The 19452-nt window shown below is 43.3% G+C and overlaps 1 protein-coding gene across 8 annotated transcripts in view; it reads left to right on the forward strand.

Annotated features, from left to right (window-relative positions):
* Positions 1-19452, forward strand: part of PDE7B (phosphodiesterase 7B) — a 500590-nt gene that overhangs the window by 392931 nt on the left and 88207 nt on the right. The gene's annotated exons all lie outside the window — the stretch shown is intronic.

Consider the following 19452-nt stretch of genomic DNA (forward strand, 5'->3'; position numbering starts at 1 on the left):
CCTTCCTATGTCCCCCTCATTGCCTTCCAGCCTTTTTCCCACCCCCTCCCCCTAAGCCTACCTGCCTGCCTGCCTGCTGTGCCAAAGCCTGCCTGCCTCCCTGCCACGCTGATTCAAACCCCCTCCCCCCGGGTGCGTCGCAGCCGCTGCTTCTTGCTGCCCAGAAGCCTTCTTCCCAACATCAATTCTGACATCGGAGAGGAAGTTCCGGGCCAGCCAATCACAGCCTGGATGGCCCGGAATTTCCTTTCCAATGTCAGAATTGACGTTGGGAAGAAGGCTTCTGGGTGTCAAGAAGCAGTGGCTGCGGCGGACCAGGGAAGAAGTTAAATTGACGCTGGAGGGAGGTAGGCTTTAGCGTGGCAGGAGGGGAAGCATTCCGTTGTCCCCGCACACAGCTTCAGGATGCTGTCCCTGAAAACTGGACATTTCGGCGTCCCAAAGCGGTGGGTCAGGACAACGGGACAGTCAGTCCACTAACGGGACGGTCCCGTTGAAAACAGGACATATGGTCACCTTAGTCTTATACAGAGGGGCCAATGCATAAAGTTCTGTGTTCAGGGCCTGCTAATTGTGGAGCCCTGTATGGTGGCCCTCCCCCCTTTTTTGCAGTCTGATATATGCCCCCATCACTAAACACCCACACACATACACACACAGAGCTGCCAAGGGGGTCAACCTCCTAAGCAGGAGTTTTAGGGCCTGCCTCCATCTTGCCCCGCTCTGCCTGTAACTCCACCCAGCCCCCACTCATAGCTGCATTAGCAGTAGCCTCTCCTTTCAGTAGCAGCAAGAGAGGCATTCCTAAAACATCATTTCCTGCTGCTGTAAGACTAGTAGCAGCTGGAGATGATGTCTTAGGAAGGCCTCTCCTGCTGCCGTTGGAGGCTGCTCAGTGGAAGATCCTGGCTTCTCAGTGGGAGTTTGGGAGATGACCGCAAGAGTGAGTCTCCCTCATGGCAGGTTTGCTTTTAAATGGTCATTTTACCATAGAGGGCTCATGGCAGCAATTTGCATAGGTTGTCAACCCTAGAGCCTGCTCTCTGCTGCATCCTACCCTTGAGGAAACAGGAAGTTACATCAGAAAGGGGTGGGACAACTGTTTCCTCTAAGGCAGGGGTGTCCAATGTCGGTCCTCGAGGGCCGCAATCCAGTCGGGTTTTCAGGATTTCCCCAATGAATATGCATTGAAAGCAGTGCATGCACATAGATCTCATGCATATTCATTGGGGAAATCCTGAAAACCCGACTGGATTGAGGCCCTCGAGGACCGACATTGGACACCCCTGCTCTAAGGTGACCAGGAGTCCTCCATGTACATTCATGCCAGTGGAGGGTGCTAAAGAATAATGAGGTACAGGCAAGCTCTGCAGGACTCCGGGGAACCTGCCTCTTATTAGCAACTGAAAACACAGTGTTGAAGTAGCATCCCCTACTGGCAGCAGTACAGTTGGACCACACTGGTTCAGCTTAAAGGGAACAGAGAATTGGGCACAGCAGAGAGCAGGCTCCAGAGTTGGTGGCAGACAGCCTTTGCGAATCACTGCCACTGCCTTGAGCTCTCTGTGGAGAAATGCTGTTTTAGGGTAGGGTGGGGGAGGCACATGCCAAGATGGAGTCCCTAGGAATGTGGGGCCCTACTTAAGGCCAGCCATGTCTGTGTTAAGGCTCTGCATTAAAATTCAACAGAGGCTTTCATATTTCTATTCTGTTATTAGTACTTCTATTCCACAGTTTTCTAATGGTTCAACATGGATTAAAAAATTAAGAGAACTTCATTCTGAGGAGAAGTTACAAAAAAATTTAATGAATAACACAAGAAAGGCTTAGATCTGAGCTATATCTTAACTATCATCCAATGTGAACAAGTTTTCAATTTCTGTCTGAACTGAGTGTAAGAGTTAATTTGTCTAATTCGCAAAATTTACCAAAGCTGCCTGGCAAACAACTGTAAATTCATAAAAATGTTTTCAGCAGACATTTAGCACTGATGGAAAGTTAAGTTTTTAAAGGAATGATTTAAGAATATTCAAAATATGAACTAATTTTTCTGAAGTTTAATCATATGAAAACTTTAAAACATATAAAAATTAAAACACATAAAAGCCATCTTACTCTTGTACTTGGCAGTCAGTAGCAACAAAAGAAAAACCCTCTCAAATTTACCAAGTCAAAAAATAAGTCTGACTGAAGTGTTTTGCAGAAGTTGGTGTCTTCTAAGTTGTTTTTCCATTAACCTATACTAAATTTGAGTTACAGTAATCCTAACACATGCTTTAAAGAAAATAATTGTTTTCCAGTGAAGTAAGAAAATTGAATCCAGATGTGCTGTATTCAAAAAAAGTGTGCACTAATGTGGAAGAGCACACCGGATGCAAGGACATAGGCGTCTGCCCTAGAGACAGCTATAGTACGAGGGCTGATTGAAAAGCAATAAAACTTTTTTTTTTTTTTAATCAGAATCAGATGACTTCCACAGGATCTAAACATTTTTCTTTTTCAAAGTAGCATCCATCACATTCAGTACATTATTGCAGTGTTTCCTTTGTGCAGTAGACTGTTTTGTGACATCACTTTTAGCGCTGTGACTGTGGCACAGTTGTTTTTTCAGGGTTGGGAATGCCCAGAAATCACAGGGCGCTAAGTCCGGGAGATATGGAGGATGTTCCAGTGCTGTCCCATTAATTTCAGTCAGAGCTGCCAAGCTTGCTTGAATTCAGATACAGTCTTTGTCTCCACCATTTTCACCAGGAGGCTGCTTCACGAATTCATCACCCTTTCTGTGAAAGAAGTGTTTCCTGGGTTACTTCCAGGTCTGTCCTCTTTCACCTTCATCCTATTCCTCCTCGTTCTATAGCTTCCTTCCAATTGAAAGAGACACGCCTCTTGTACATTAATGCCATATAGGGGAGGAGTGGCCTAGTGGTTACAGTTGGTGCCTCAACACCCTGATGTTATGAATTAAATCCCAGCCTGCTCCCTTTGACTCTGGGCAAGTCACTTAACCCTCCATTGCTCCAGGTAGTTTGTGAGTCTGCAAGGACAGATAGAGAAAATGCTTAAGAATACCTGACTACCATTCAAACCACTTTGAGTGAATCTTTTCATGAAAAGGCAGTTAATAAATCCCAATAAATGAATATCTTATCTCCCCTTTCCCGCCTTTCTTCCAAACTATACATATTGAGATCTTTAAGTCTGTCCCCAAGTGCTTTATGACAAAGAACACAAAATGAGCAGACAGATGAAGAAATGTTTTCAGAGATTGGGAAAGCTGGAGAAATGGGCAACACTATAATAATGGGTGATTTCAATTACTCAGAACACTAGGGAAAGGACATATATAATCAAATTTTCAAGTTTCAAGTTTATTATTAGCATTTGATGAATCGCCTATTTGAATTACTAAGCGATGAACAAAATTTTAAAATAGCGTAAATTACATAAAAACAAACAACCACAAGGCCCCCCCCTGCCCACTGCACTAATACACACGCGACACACCCACCCACTCAGTCAACCAACAAAGAAAAAGAAAAGTGGAGAAAAAGCCCCAATTGTGTTTCATATGGCAAAAAAACTCCACTTGTAAGACCAGAGTAGGTAAAGTCACAAACACACGTGTGGCAACTAATCGGCAGTGAGAAAAACACTGTAACAGCCCTCAGAGGAATGACCCCCAAAATTATTAGCATGCCAAATTTCAAAAATTCAAGTGTGTGAGCATAACATGCAGTACATATCACAGTCTCAAACAATGTCTATAGTGAGCCGAAAAGCCAGAAAAACTTAGCTGCAGATGGTATCCAAGCTGTCTTCTAAGCACCCAAAAATGTGCTAGCCTGCTTGACCCTTCAGCCACTCTTGCCCAATGGGGAAATCTCCATTTCGTTGAGCTGCGTCAGGGGAAAAAAATCATCCTACATCACCAGCAAAAGTTGAGGCCCACCATGTACTGGAACTGCACACATCTAAACACACAGGCAAGCTCTGAAGGAGAGTAAACAGTGGAGTGCTGCAGGGGTCTGTACTGGGACCGGTGCTATTTAACTTATTTATAAATGATCTGGAAATTGGAACGACAAGTGAGGTGATTAAATTTGCAGGTGACCCTAAACTTTTCAAAGTTGTTAAAACGCAGTGCGGATTGTGAAAAATTGCAGGCGGACCTTAGGAAATTGGAAGATTGGGCATCCAAATGGCAGATGAAATTTAATGTGGACAAATGCAAAGTGATGCACATTGGGAAGAATAACCTGAATCACAGTTACCAGATGCTAGGGTCCACCTTGAGGATTAGCACACAAGAAAAGGATCTAGGTATCATCATAGACAATACGATGAAACCTTCCGCCCAATGTACGGCAGTGGCCAAAAAAGCAAATAGGATACTAGGAATTATTAAAAAAGTGATAGTTATCAAGACTAAGAATGTTATAATGCCCCTATATTGCTCCATGGTGCGACCTCATCTGGAGTATTGCGTTCAATTCTGGTCTCCTTATCTCAAGAAGATATAGTGGTGCTAGAAAAGGTTCAAAGAAGAGCGACCAAGATGGTAAAGGGGTAGATCTCCTCTCATATGAGGAAAGACTAAAACGGTTAAGGCTCTTCAGTTTGGAAAAGAGATGGCTGAGGGGACATAAGACCCCTGAGAAACAAGGCCCTTGTAGGGTCAAGGTTCCAGTGTGTATTTTGTTGCATTTTTAATAAAGTGTTGTACTTTTTTACTTTCTGGCTCCAAGTTTTGGTTCCACTCTGTGTGACTTTGGACACCCCTGTTTTGTTGTGGAACCCTGGTCCTTTTCTTCTGACTTTGGGCTCACGGCTGGTGCTGTGCACCATTTCTTCTGTCTGTGAAGGAGGCCTGCATATCACACCAATGTTAATACATTTTCCATTTGACCCACTGTGCCTCTTCCTTATCCAGTAAATCCTGATATTGTATGGCTTTAATATGATCTCTAGCATATAACACCACCCCTCCCTTTCTTCCTACCCTATCTTTTCTTTTTTTATATTTTTTTATTTATAAGATTTTCAATTTTACAATCAAGCATATCAATTACAACTTGATACAGATCAATAAGTCAAAATAATAAGACATAAAGCAAAATATATAACTCCTATTTAGCCCACAATATTGGGAGATCAAGAAAAGAACATTTTTTTCAATTACAGTATTATTAATTAAACATATATTAGAGTAGCAGCAAAAGTTAAACTGTCCTATAGCCGGTACATGCTCAAGTGGTTGGTCATACATCATTAGGCATAGTTACCAACTCTTCTTTCGACTCAATAAATTCTAATAACTATTTAGGCTCAAAGAAAAGAAAATTCTTGTTTTAATATGATATTTTGCAGGAAATTTCAAAAGAAGTGTACCTCCCAGGGCTAGGATTCTTGGTCTCAAGGCCAAAAATTCTTTCCTTCGTCTCTGAGATTTCTGAGCAATATCAGGAAAAATATGAACATTAGAGCCTAAAAACTGGCTAATATCTCATGGAAATATTTTCTTGCCATCTCAACTGGTGTTAAAATAGGACATTTAGGAAAATTCAAAAGTCTTGAGTTATTTTTTCTTATTTGATTCTCAAAACTCTCCATCTTCCTTGCTATGAAAGATCTCTCTTTAACCATTTCCAGTTCCACAACTTTCATCTCATTTCTCCAACTTTTCATTTAATTTAGATAGTAATACACCCTGTTGTTCCACCTTGGAGAAGACAGTTCCATAATCAGTTTTAAGTGTTGATACGAATACGGCTGGGAGGTGTTACCTCATGCTCCCTACAGTCCAGACATGAGATCACCAGACTTTGACCTTTTTCCAAAGTTGAAACAACCTATATGTGGACATCATTTTGCATCTCTGGAAGAGCTTTCTTCTGCCGGTACCCGAGCCATTCGGTAACTGAACTAAAACGGTGTCTTGGATGGAATATTGAAGCTTCCCGGACATTAGGACTCAGTCATTGCAAAGCAAGGAGACTATATTGAAGGATTGTAAAGAAGTACTTGGGAAATTTTTTAAAAATAGTGTGCATTATTTATGAAATGACTCTCGTATTAAACAAAATGTTTTGTAGCTTAGCTGCCTAATGAATTTATAAAACTGATCAAATAGGGCAACACATTTTAAGTTATGTAGATATTAAATACCATTAAGGAGAGGAATGGCCAGTAGGAAAAGGGAGGTGATAATGCCATTATATAAGTCTCTGGTGAGGCCCCTTTTGGAATACTGTGTGCAATTTTGCAAAATGCACATTCCAAAAGATTTAAACAGGATGGAGTCGGTCTAGAGGGCTGCTATAAAATTGGTTAGTGGTCTTTGTCATAAAGCTTATGGGGACAGACTTAGAGACCATAGTAGAGTATGACACAAGGACAAATTTTTTCCCACCCCACGGGAACTAATTTTCCCATCTCATCCCCGCAAATTCTTTTCCTGTTCCTGCAAGCTCCATCCTCATCTGCACAAGCTTCAAACACTTTAAAATCATAAGAATTCAAGGCTTGTGCAGTTAAGGCAGAGCTTTCAGGAATGGGGCAAGGACAGGGACAGCGGCAAAACTCACAGGGACGGGATGAGGAAATTGAGTTCCTGTGGGGATGGGGACAAATTTGTCCCCGTGTCATTCTCTAGACCAGGGGTCTCAAAGTCCCTCCTCGAGGGCCGCAATCCAGTCTGGTTTTCAGGATTTCCCCAATGAATATGCACGAGATCTATTAGCATACAATGAAAGCAGTGCATGCAAATAGATCTCCTGCATATTCATTGGCGAAATCCTGAAAACCCGACTGGATTGCGGCCCTCGAGGAGGGACTTTGAGACCCCTGCTCTAGACCATCATATGCATAGGCAGCGGAATGCTTTTTTGTTTTGGGGGCCCAAAAGCTTCGCCCTTGCTGCAACGGGAGTAGGGAAAGAGAGCGAGGGAGGAAGGGATCCAGGGTGCATATCTCCAAGTCCCTTTACTGCCACATGTCTTGGGAGGGGCCTTATTTCTATGTGGCACTCTGGCGGAAGCGTCATCTTGGTGCCGGCTAGCGTATCTGCTGGTCGTCTCTCTCTCACGTCCCTTCTCTGACATCTACTCCTTTCCTCCACCCCCAGGGACATCGACCTTGAATTGCTTGTAAAAGTTGCTGGGCAGCGGAACCGATTCACAGCGTTGCTCTGCCACCAACCCCCAACGTCTTTTCTTCACTGTGGCCTGCCCTCTCTGATAACTTCCTGTTTCCGCTGCTGCGGCTACAGTGGAGAGAAGATGCCGGGGCCGGTGGCAGAGTGATGATGTGAATTGGTTCCACCACCCGGCAACTTTTACAAGCAATTCAAGGTACACGCACGGTGGGGGGAGGGGGTGTGTGTGAGGTAGCTGGGGAAGGGACGCAGCAGAGAAAGCCGATCAGCAGGCATGCTGTCCAGCAGCAAGATGCCGCTCCCATGAGAGTGCCGGGGCCGCCGCTTCGGTTGGACCCACAGGATTCCCGACAGCCCTATTACAACCGGCAATATTTGGGGAGACCATGACCCCTGTGACCCCCTCCCCCCCCTTCCTGTTCTGACACCTATGATAATATGTATACTCTGGAGAAAAGACGGGGGAAATGATAAAGACGTTTAAATATCTCCCTTGCGTTTATGTACAGGAGGTGAATCTTTTTCAAATGAAGGAAAACTCCGGAAGGAGAGGGCATAGGATGAAGTTAAGAGGTGATAGGCTCAGGAGTGATGTAAGCAAATACTTCTTTACAGAAAGGGTGGTAGACGTGTGGAATAGTCTCCTGACGGAGGTGGTGGAAACAAAGACTATATGAATTCAAGATAGCTGGGGACAGGCATGCGAAGGGCAGACTGGATGGACCATTCGGCCTTTATCTGCTGTCATGTTTCTATGTTTTTAAGTACATATCTGAACATGTACAAAAAGGATGTTTGTGCATCTGTCACTTGCCTGATTCCTTTGTGTTAGTTAAAGGCAATGGACTCGAGAAGTATACAGAAATCAGGAAAACATTTCCCCTGTTCCTCTTCAACCACACACATTCTTCTTAAGAACATAAGAACATAAGCAGTGCCTCCGCCGGGTCAGACCATAGGTCCATCCTGCCCAGCAGTCCGCTCCCGCGGCGGCCCAAACAGGTCGTGACCTGTCTGAATCACCAGAAGGGGCTCCCTTGCCACCTTGGTTTCTCATTGAAGTCCTATCTTCCCATCGAAGTCCTAACCCTCCGGTCTTGCACATGCACTACCTGGTTGGGTTTCTATATTTATTACCTGGTTAGCTTTCTATACCTGTGTTACATCCCAGCACATAAAGCTTCAGAATCTGCTAAGCAAAGAGAGTGCACTGAGTTACTGCCAGGTAATATCACTGCTAAAGTGCCATAAAGTGCTGTCCTTGAGTGCTGTCTGTCTCCTTGCGTCAGAGGGGATTTCTTGCTCAATCTGCCCCACTCAGTGTCTTCAGCTCACAAGGGGTTGGGGGCCATCTGGCTTTGGACTGTACTGGCGAAATTCCATTGTTGCTTCACCAGAATATATCAATGAGACTTTAGCAGTTAAAGCCTTATGTTGCCATCTGTTAAAAAAGCAGTGACTTGGCATTTCGCCTACGGTTGGCTCATCCTGCATCGGTATATAAAATGCCTAAAGAACTCATGCTATCAGAGTGACTGGCGGCCATGATGCGTCTCTAGTGCTGCACAGTAAAAGTTTTATTGAGCCATCCGAGTTTCTCAATCTCCACACAAAGGCGCCATACAATCACCATTCAGCTCTGTCACATCTGCTACCCATTTACAAACGCTAGGAGAGAGATCCAGTTTCTTATAATGAAAAGAGAAACTGCTCCATCAATTTTTATTTATTTATTTTTTTTTTAATCCATTCTGATGCAGAGGAATTGTTGTCAGCTGCTGATCACCTAAAGTTGCAGTTTTGAATTTAGCTGTTGATCTCTGGATAAATTTTCAGTCTCAGAAAGCTGCCTGCCTTTTCTGTGCTGTGATTAGATGACTAGCCTTAGGTCCTAGAAGGCATTTCTGTAAATAAGGTGCTAGCATCTGCATTCCAAATGTATGTGTAAATGATTAGAATGGATGGATCCAAAAACACAAAAAGTGGAACAATAATGTCTGGAGATGCAGGAAGCTTCTAATGAACTGTTTATTGTTCACAAAATGTCATGTATATGGTGTAATCACTGTAACATCTTTGACACAGACTTTCTGTATCTTATATCCCTGTACCTTTGGTTTCTACAACTCATATATTAGGAGTTATGGAAACCATTAACAAAATATTGTCAGGATTAAGTAAAATTATTTCCCTTATGTTTATTAGTTTATGAGGTAGGGAGGGGGGTATTTTATTATTACATATATCATACAATAATGGAGTACCGTATATGGTTGGGGGGGATGGGCGAGGGATAGGGATAAGAATATATGTAATAAACAAATGATTGTTTATAAGTGATGTATTTATTGTTACTGTGAATGAAAATATTAACACTTAATGTAATTTGTGAAAATGAATAAAAAATGAGTTATTTTAGATTTCGCTCTCTCATACACTTCTCAAATATCATCTTTAATATATAATTTTTTTTTTTTCAAACTCCATCTTATACGTTCCATCTGGCCTCTTTTACAAAGCTACGCTAGCGGCCCTGAAGCCCATAAAGATTTAAAGGGCTTCAGGGCTGTTGCCACGCGGCAGTTGTGAGCGCGGCTTTGTAAAAGAGGCCGTTAATGTTTTAATTCATTCTCTTGTAATTAGTCATTTAGACTATTGTCATTCTTTGTACAAAGGTATTAGGATTAAATATCTGAAAAGATTTCAACTTGTTCAAAACACTGGCATTAAATTAATAACTGGACATAGAAAATTTGATCACGTTGCACTCGTATCATATCGCATTACTTATAAAATACTTTTACTTGTCTTTAAAATACGTACTGTCGATGTTCCTCTTTATCTCAGCAGACATTTAACGCCCTATGTTCCTTCAAGAGCTTTAAGATCTAATAATCAGACACATTTGATTATATCTACATTCAGAGAAATTTTTCCACATACCAATTCATAGTGCTATTTTTTTCTGTACAAGGATCCGAATTATGGAATTTCCTCCATAACATCTGAGATTTCAGACCTTGCTTAATCTTTTCAAAAATGACCTTAAATCATTTGTATTTGCTGATGCTTATTTTTAAATATTTTCCTTTTTATTACCATATATACTCAAATATAGGATGAGATTGTTGGCCCCAAAAAATGGCCCAAAAATGAGGGTCGTCCTATACATCACCTGACCCCCCCTCCCTAACTTAATGCAGGCCTTTGATAGGCCAGGACAGGAGAGATCCCTCCCATCTCCCGGCCCGGCCGATACAAATAATTTTTTTATACCCCCCCTTTTTTTTACCACCCTCCCCCCACATACCTTTTCTGTTATCACTGGTGGTCAGTGGTGTATGGGCTCTTGCCCTGCGCACCTCCTTCCGGGCTCGGGGCTCGCCAATTGGGGCTTGGGGCGCGCACAGGTACGCAGGAGCGAGCTTTTTGAGCTCCCGCATTGCCCTACGCTGCTAGCTGAATGGCTGCCGCCAGTTCTTGCGAGACTCGTGGGAGCTGGTGGCAGCCATTCAGCTAGCGGTGCAGGGCCATGCGGGAGCTCGAGAAGTTCGCTCCTGCGTGCCTGTGCATTGGTGAGCCCGGAAGGAGGTGCATAGGGTAGGAGTGCGGTCCTGCCCATACACCGCTAGACCACCAGGGATAACATAAAAGGTACACGGGGGGGGGGGGGGGGAATTAAAAAAATTAATTTGTATCGGCCAGGATGGGAGACAAGAGGGATCTCTCCTGTCTTGGCCTACCACTAGACCACCAGAGGTGGAAGAGGAGGTGGGACAGGGTGCAGTGCAGAGCCTGGCAGGGAAGGGGGACAGGGTGCAGTGCAGAGCCTGGCAAGTAGGGATGGTGGCTGGCTGCATAGCCTCGTAGGGAGGGGGGCTGGCTGCATAGCCTGGTAGGGCAGGGAAGGAAGGGGACTGGGTGCAGAGCCTGGTAGGGAAGGGGGCTGGGTGTAGAGCTTTTCAGGGGAAGGGGGCTGGGTTCAGGGCAGGGAGGGAATGTGGCTGGGTGCAGAACCTGACAGGAGGGCATGAGGGAGAGGACACTGGGTGCAGATCCTGGCAGGAAGGGAGCGGGTGTAGTTAGCACATGTGCACATAGATAATCTGTATACTGTACTCATCTGATATTTGTGGTTTTTCAACATTTGTGGTCACTCCGAGAACGTAACCGCCGCAAATTTTGGGGGAGTACTGTATCTCCAACATGTAGGCATAATCATTTATAGTAGCTGTATAGCTGGGGTTCTTGTTTCTAACCATATAGTATAGGTACAATCTACTCGTGTTCAAGTCCTAGCGACTTGAACATTGTCAAAATTTCATGGCAGAATACAGAAGTAGATTGCCGGGCCTTTCTTTTGCACAGTATAGTATAGTTACGTAACTTCCTTTCATTGTGTAGTGGGAAGAGGGATTCTGGTTTGGATCTTCCAACCGCTTGAGCTGCATGGTGTGAATAACTATAATGAAACAACAAGTATGTGGATTGGGAGCGGAGCCATGACCAGTATAATCTCCTGAAGAGCCTGGTGGCGAAACACGGACTCATGTTGAGCTGGATGAGATTGCTATTTGTGTGTGAAGTGGCCACCATTTACCATTGAGAGATCAACTGCACGTATACAAATGGAGTGATTTATGAACTTTTTTGTATGAGAACTTTAAGTCCAAGCATATTTAGTGCTGGCTTTTGCTATTTATAGTATTTGGTTGCTGCTACACCCGGATGGTGGGTGAAAATTTTTAAGATGAACTATTTTAGCATTTATAGGAACTGGGGTGGCTCTGAATGTATATGAGAAATTATTGTGTGAAGTATGTAAGAATTATATATGAATTGTTAAATAAAATATTTAATTGGTATGATCATATTTATGACATAGTGGACAAATTAATAAGTAATGAATATACATGAGAGAAATCTGCATACCTACTACCTACTTTGTAGACAAATCTCACTCATGCATATTCATTAGAGATATCTTGAAAACCCAGGACAGGTTTAAGAACCACTGACATAGACCATCAACCATCTTAGTTGCCTTCCTCTGGACCGACTCCATCTTGTTTATATCTTTTTGAAAGTGCGGTCTCCAGAATTGTACACAATATTCTAAGTGAGGTCTCATCAGAGTCAAACAGGGGCATCAATACCTCCTTTTTCCTACTGGCTATTACTCTCCCTATGCACCTAAGCATCTTTCTAGCTTTCGCCATCGCCTTTTCAACCTGTTTGGCCACCTTAAGATTATCACATACTATCACACTCAAGTCCCGCTCCTCTTTTATAACATTCCTTTCCTCAGAGCGATCTCCATTGACTACTACCCTCTGTCGCCTTCCACTCAGCCAGTTCCTGACCCAATCCATCACTTTGGGGCCCATACTGAGGGCACTCGGTTTATTTATTAAGATGCCTATGTGGAACACTGTCAAAGGCTTTGCTAAAATCTAAATACACCAAATTTAGCACTCTGCCTCTATCCAATTCTCTGGCCACCCAGTCAAAGAAATTGATCAGATTTGTCTAAAAAGACCTGCTTCTACTGAATCCATGTTGCCTTGGGTTCTATAATCCACTTGATTACAGAAACTGCACTATTCTCTGTTTTAAAAGTGTTTTCATTAATTTACTTAGCACAGAAGTCAGACTTATTTATTTTTAGTATTTATATACCACTTATAATAATAATAATAATAATAATTTTATTCTTATATACCGCCAAAGCCATGGAAGTTCGAGTCGGTTTACAGCAAGAAGCGCTGGACAATCAGCGAAGAGGTTACAATCAAAGTCAACAATACAATCTTACATAATGAAAGAATTGGAAAACTATATAGTTCTAAGGGTTGAATAAACAGAGCAGTATAGAATCTTAGTTTTCAAATCGATTGAACAAACTCGTTTTTACCAGTTTTCTAAAATTGAAGTAGGATGAGGAAAGTGTGATAACGTTACTAAGCCAATCGTTCCATTTGCCTATCTGGAAGGCAAGAGTTCTGTCCAAGAATCTTTTGTAGTGGCAGGCTTTTATTGTCGGATAGGTGAACAGATGTATTCTTCGTGTGGGCCTAAAAGAATTTGCCAGATTAAAATGGGAAACTAGGTAAGTGGGGGCCAGACCAAATATTGATTTATAACACAGACAAGAGAACTTAAACAGGATTTGCACCTCTAGGGGCAGCCAATGGAGTTTTTGATAGGAGGGGTTTATGTGTTCCCATTTCTTCAGTCCAAAGATCAGTCGAACTGCCAAATTTTGAATGACTCTGAGTCTTAGAATGGTTTTTTTGAAGGATCCCAAGTAAATTATGTTGCAATAATCGAGCAAGCTTAGGATGGAAGATTGAACCAGTAAGTGGAAGGATGCTGCATCAAAGTATTTTCTGATGGTTCTGAGTTTCCATAGTACCAAAAGCATTTTTTAACCAATAAATCTGTGTGAGCATTTAGGGTGAGATGGTGGTCCAGGGTGACTCCCAGGATCTTAATGGAGTGGTCTATAGGGAAGTCCTGACCATTCAAGGAGATCGATGAGTCTTTGATTTTGTCGTTAGGGCTTGCAAGGAAAAATTTAGTTTTGTCAATGTTGAGCTTCAATTTGAATTTGGTCATCCATAGTTCAATTTGCTTTAGAATGGATGATAGATGAATCTTAGGCTTGGAGGTTAGAGTCGTAAGGGGAATAACGATGGTGATATCATCAGCATAGATATAAAATTTAACTTTTAAGCTTTGTAGTAAGTTCCCCAATGAGGTGAGGTAGATGTTGAACAATGTGGGGGAAAGAGGAGAGCCTTGCGGGACTCCGCATGAGTTTACCCAACTAAAGGATTTTTTTATTGTCACTATAGACTTGATATGACCATGTGCTCAAAAAAGCCCGAAACCATTTTAACACGCTACCTGAAATACCAATTGACTCCAGACAGTCAATCAGAATAGCATGGTCAACCAGATCTTAGGTCTAGTTGCAGAATAAGAGCACTGGTACCCTAACTGAATAAGGTATAGAGGAAGTCCAGTAGAGATGCCATGACAGTTTCAGTGCTGAATCCAGAACGAAAACCAGACTGATTGTCTTGCAGTATGCTAAATTTGTCCAGATACATTACTAGTTCCTGGTTGACCAGTCCTTCCATTAGCTTAACGAATAGGAGAGTGCTCGCAATTGGTGTGTAATTAGATATCAGTTTGGTAGATTCTCTAGGGTTTTTTACGATTGGATTGATCAAAATCTGGCCTAAATCCTCAGGGAAAGTACCGGTTAGTAAGAGAGAGGAGAGCCAGTTGTATAACTTGGCTTTAAATGAGACTGGAGCAACTTTCATAATGTTGGCGGGGCAGCAGTCTAATCTGCAGTAGGACTTAACGTATTTCGTGTAATATTTGGAGAATTGTTGCCAGGATGGGGGTAGTGAAATTATTCCAGGCTATATCTACCCTAGGGTCATCTTTGTGTTGGGCAACTGGGTAGTTCAAATGGTTGGTTGAGGAGCCAGCTCGTTTGGATCTCAAATTGATGATTTTGGTGTTGAAAAATTCTTCCAGATCATCTGCAGATGTGGGGAATCTAGGGTAGAACATGAGAAGGCCTGTAAGTCATAGAGATTGTTGACTAATTCAAAGAGATTTCTACTGTTGGTGTTCAGTGATCCGATTTTTTGGGTGTAAAAGTTAGTGCGCTTCTTTATTATTAGTTTTTTGTATTCGTTTAATTTTAGTCTCCAATTTGACCTCCCCACACTGTCTCTCGATTTCAACCATTGTCTTTCGAGTTTCCGTAGCTCCCGTTTCATATTTCCTAACTCGGTATCGTACCAGCCATCCAGATTCTTGTTTCTTATTTTTCTTAGTTTGGTGGGGGTCATTTTGTTTAATATCAGCGTACTCATGTTGGTCCAAGAGTCCACCGAAAAGGAGTCCGAGTCTGGGCTAGAAGTTAAGTCATAGTGTGACCAGAATTCTACTGGGTTCATCATACCTCTGCTAGCTACCATTTTTTTAGGTCTTTTTGCCACCTTGGATTTGGTTGGGGAGCGTCTTACTTGCCAGCCAAATTGGAAACTGCATAAACGGTGGTCTGACCAGAGAAAATCAGTCCATATGGCTTGGTTCCAGTAAATCTTGAGATTGGCTAATTCTTTGGTGGAAAAAGTGACTAGATCTAGCTGGTGGCCTTTTGATGGGTCTTTTCTGGAGGGGGCACAAAGAAATCTAGTGAAGAAATGAAGGATATAAGATCTTTGGAGTCACCCTGCTCTGTCTGCTCTAGGTGAATGTTTAGATCACCTGTCAGTAGGTTGTGTGGGCCTAGTGTAGAGTTTGTAAGGAGGAATTCGTAGAAGATGTCTTTGGCTACGGGCCATTTCTTAGGAAGAATGTAGAATAGAGTAATTATTAGAGCATCTCCTAAATGATCTGTCCAGAGTTTACAAGAAATGATTTCGAGGTCCGCTGAGGAATTTGAGGCTAGGATTGTAGACTTGAATGATTCTTTTAAGATGCTAGCTAATCCTCCCCCTTTACCTCTGCTTCTAGGTAGAGATAAAATTTTGAACCCAGGAGGTAGACAGTTGCGTATAATAATGTCGTTATCTGAGACCAACCAAGTTTCAGTTAGAAGAACAAAATCGGGGTTGGCTTCTTCCAGCCAGTCTTTGACCAGCTGTGACGTGTTCCTAATAGAACGTATATTTAAGTAGAAACCATGAAGGTTTTGATGGTAAGGAGCGTCGGTGGTTACAGAATAGATAATCTTTCTCAGTTTCCGCTGTCTTTTACAATAGGGTCTGCTAGGTTTTTGTGAGGGGGGTACAACTGGGATTTGGAAGGGACCCCATTCTGAACAGTCGTATAGAGAAGGATTACCAGCTCTAAAATGTTATGAGTTCGTTGGGCAAGATCTTATAAATACTGGGATAGGGATAGCAAAATATGTGGCAACTGACCTGCTTTTTTAGCAGATCCAATAGACCATAAGGATCCAAATCAGATAATTAGTTAAGAGCCATCTTATATAGAGTGGTTAAAGAGACTGAAAGACTTGAGAGAAGTAAAGCTAGTAGATTAAATCATGCAGAGAATAGGTTAGGAATTGTCCGGAGTAATCATGCAGATGCTTTATGCGGAAAAGTCATGCTAATGGTTTTGCTGGAGTAGTCATGCAAATACTTATCAGATTTATTCCAGTCTGTGGGCCTGCAGGGGTCTTCCAGGGCAGAAGTAGAGATCTCTCACGCAGGCACAGGTTGTTGAGAAGGACTTGTGGAGGTGTGTAGAAGTTCTCCGTAGCAGTCCCCGAATAGCTGGGGGGAGGAGGTGGCGGCAGAGTAGAATCTTCCGCCTGGTGTTTGGACATGCCAGGCCACAGGAGGAGAGGAGCTGTAGAGCAAGGGAGCTTAGTTATGTGCGCTAAGGCACACGCCTTTGCCGTGCGCCTTAGCCGGCGCGCCGAATGGCTAAGTGCCGTTCCCTCCTCCGAATTTGAATGCTCCCGGCTAGACGGGAGGGGCGCAGCAAGCTCGCACGCCCTGAAGGGGGAAGGGGGCCGCAGCAAAGCTCTGTGCAGGAGTCAGCCCGATCGTCAGTGGATGAGGAGGGGGGGGGCCGCAGTAGAGCTCCATGAAGTGGTTTTGAATTCAGGTGCTCAAGCATTTTCCCCTCTCTGTCCCAGTGGACTCATGTTCTATCTAATGTACCTGAGACAATGGGTGATTAAGTGACTTGCCCAGAGTCACAAGAAGCAGTGTGGGTTTTGAGGCTGTAGCCAGAGCAAAACAAACAACAAAGATTACCATACCAGTGCCAGTGTACAGTTTTTCTTCTAAGCAACCTCCAATCATCTTTGAACAAATCTCCCCTTCCTTCCTAGAGGAAGAGATCTTCAGTTGGCAGGGCTTTGGGAAGCCCACCAATTTATATTCTGCATATGGGTAGGAGGCATGGCGGGAAGAAACTTTAATGTCTGTCATTTTATTGGACTAATACATTTCTCACTTAGCTTTCAGAGGTTAAAACCTCTTTCTTCAGGTCAGTAAAGTATACTGCTGTTACAGTATCCCTGTCTGATCTGACGAAAGAAGTTATGGTTTCTGAATTAGTAAAAAAATGTATTAAAATTAGTCCAATAAACAGGATCACCTTATTTCCATTTTCTATTAATAAACAATTATCAAAACAGCTACAATAATACTTTATCCTAAAGCAAAAAGAAATAAATAAAACAAATAGAAATATTTTTCTACCTGTGTTTGGTCTCTGCTTTCCTCATCTTCCTCATCATTCTCTTCCTTCCATCAACTGTCTGTCATCTTTCTGCCTCTTCCATATGGCATCTGCTCTCTTTCTATGCCTCTTCCAGAAATTGTCTGCCTCTCTCCCTTCCATCTCTTCTCCCCCCCCCCCCATTGGTGTGGCATCCATTATCTTCCCTTTCCTCCTCCAATGGTCTGGCATCTCTCTCCTCTCCTTCCCTTCCCTCTCCCACACCCCCATGGTCAGGCATTTCACTTTCTCCTCTCCCTTCCTCCCACTTCTATCAGCATCTGTCCCCTTTCTTTCCCTTCAACCCAATTCCATCCAGTATATTTCCCCATTATCTCTCTCTCCCCTTTCCCTGCACCCCAATTCTAGCAGCATCTGCCCCCTTTCTTCCCCTTCAACCCAATTCCATCCAGTATCCTTCCCCTTATATCTCTCCCCTTTCCCTGCACACCAATTCCATCAGCATCTACCCCTTTCTCTCCTTTCACCACCCTTCCATATCACCCTGCCCCCTTTCTCTCCCTCTACCACACTTCTACATCAGAGGGGGCCCGCTGAAGAAACAGAGGACTAAGGTGTTTGTTTTTTCCTTTTGCAATGCGTGCTACCCAGGAAAGATCGACAGTGCTGGGCCCCCCCCCTGGGAGATCGACAACACCGCCCTCCCCCCGGCATTGACATGAACAAACCAGAATAAGTGACGTCGGAGGGGGTGGACCGGCAGACTCAAAGAGTTGTTGCAAGGTCCCGCAATGACTGCGTCTGCCAGTTTTACTCAGGGAAGAAGTAAGTGAAGTCAGAGGGGTTGGACAAGCAGACGCACAACTCCTTGCGTCTGCCGGTCCACCCCCTCCGACGTCACTTATTCTGGTTCATTGGTGCTGATGTCGGGGGAGGGCAGTATTGTCGATCTCCCAGGGGGGCCCAGCGCTGCCAATCTTTCCCAGGGGGCCCGTGTTGTCAAGGAAAAAAAACACCTAAGTTCTCTGTTTCATCAGGCCCCCCTGACAACTTTGGGCCCTAGGCACTTGCCTATTGGGTCTATTCATTAGTCCGGCCCTGCTGTAGCTCTAACCACAGCACTATATACTCCCCTGACCTGTAATTTCCTACTTCCTTACTTCCACTTTTGTGGAGAGGGACTGTATCCCCCTGTCTCCAATCCTCCAGTGCCACTCCTGACTCTAGAGAAGCATTGAAAAGATCAACTAATGGAGCCATCAGAACTTCCCTGAGTACCCTCAGATGTACACCATCCAGCCCCATCCTCTTTTCCACCTTTAGTTTAGCAAGCTCCTCACAAGCACAATCCTCTGAAAATTGATCAGGGTCTACCACACTTCCAGCCCTTTTAGCTTTTGTTTTCTGTGGTCCCAGCACTTTAGCTGTGAACATAGAACATAAATATTTGTTAAGCAATTCAGCCTCATCTTTATCAGCTTCTACATATTTCTCCTCTTCATCTTTGAGTCTCACAATGCCACTTTTGCACTTCCTGCTATCACTAATATATATTTTTAAATGTCTTGTCTCCCATACCGCCCCCCCCCTCCCATTTTACTCTGTCTGCTAGTTTTTCTTCCATTTGCACTTTAGCTTTTCTGACTACTTGATCAGCCTCTCTTAACTTTTCCAGATATTTTTGCCTGTCGTCTTCTTTCTACAATCTTTTGTAGTTTATGAAAGCTAATCTCTTTTTCCTTACCTTCTCAGCTACTACTTTTGAGAACCAAAAAGCAGCCTTCTTTTCCTCTTACTTTTCTTACAAAATAGTTTGTTGCTCTATCAATAGCTCCTTTCAATTTTTCTCATTGTTCCCATCCAGACAACAATTCCTTGACATGATGCCCCATCTGATCAAAGTTAGTTTTTTTTTACTTTACTTTCGAATGAGCTCTCTCTACACCTGTCTTAATATTACACCACACCATGCAGTAATCGCTGGATGCCAAATGATCATCAGAAACACTTTCCCAGTATAGCCCCATTGCGCATGTTCCATTACCAACTGCTGGAACAGTTCTCCTTGC

The sequence above is a fragment of the Geotrypetes seraphini genome, chromosome 3 (assembly GCF_902459505.1).
Source record: "Geotrypetes seraphini chromosome 3, aGeoSer1.1, whole genome shotgun sequence".
Lineage (NCBI taxonomy): Eukaryota > Metazoa > Chordata > Amphibia > Gymnophiona > Dermophiidae > Geotrypetes > Geotrypetes seraphini.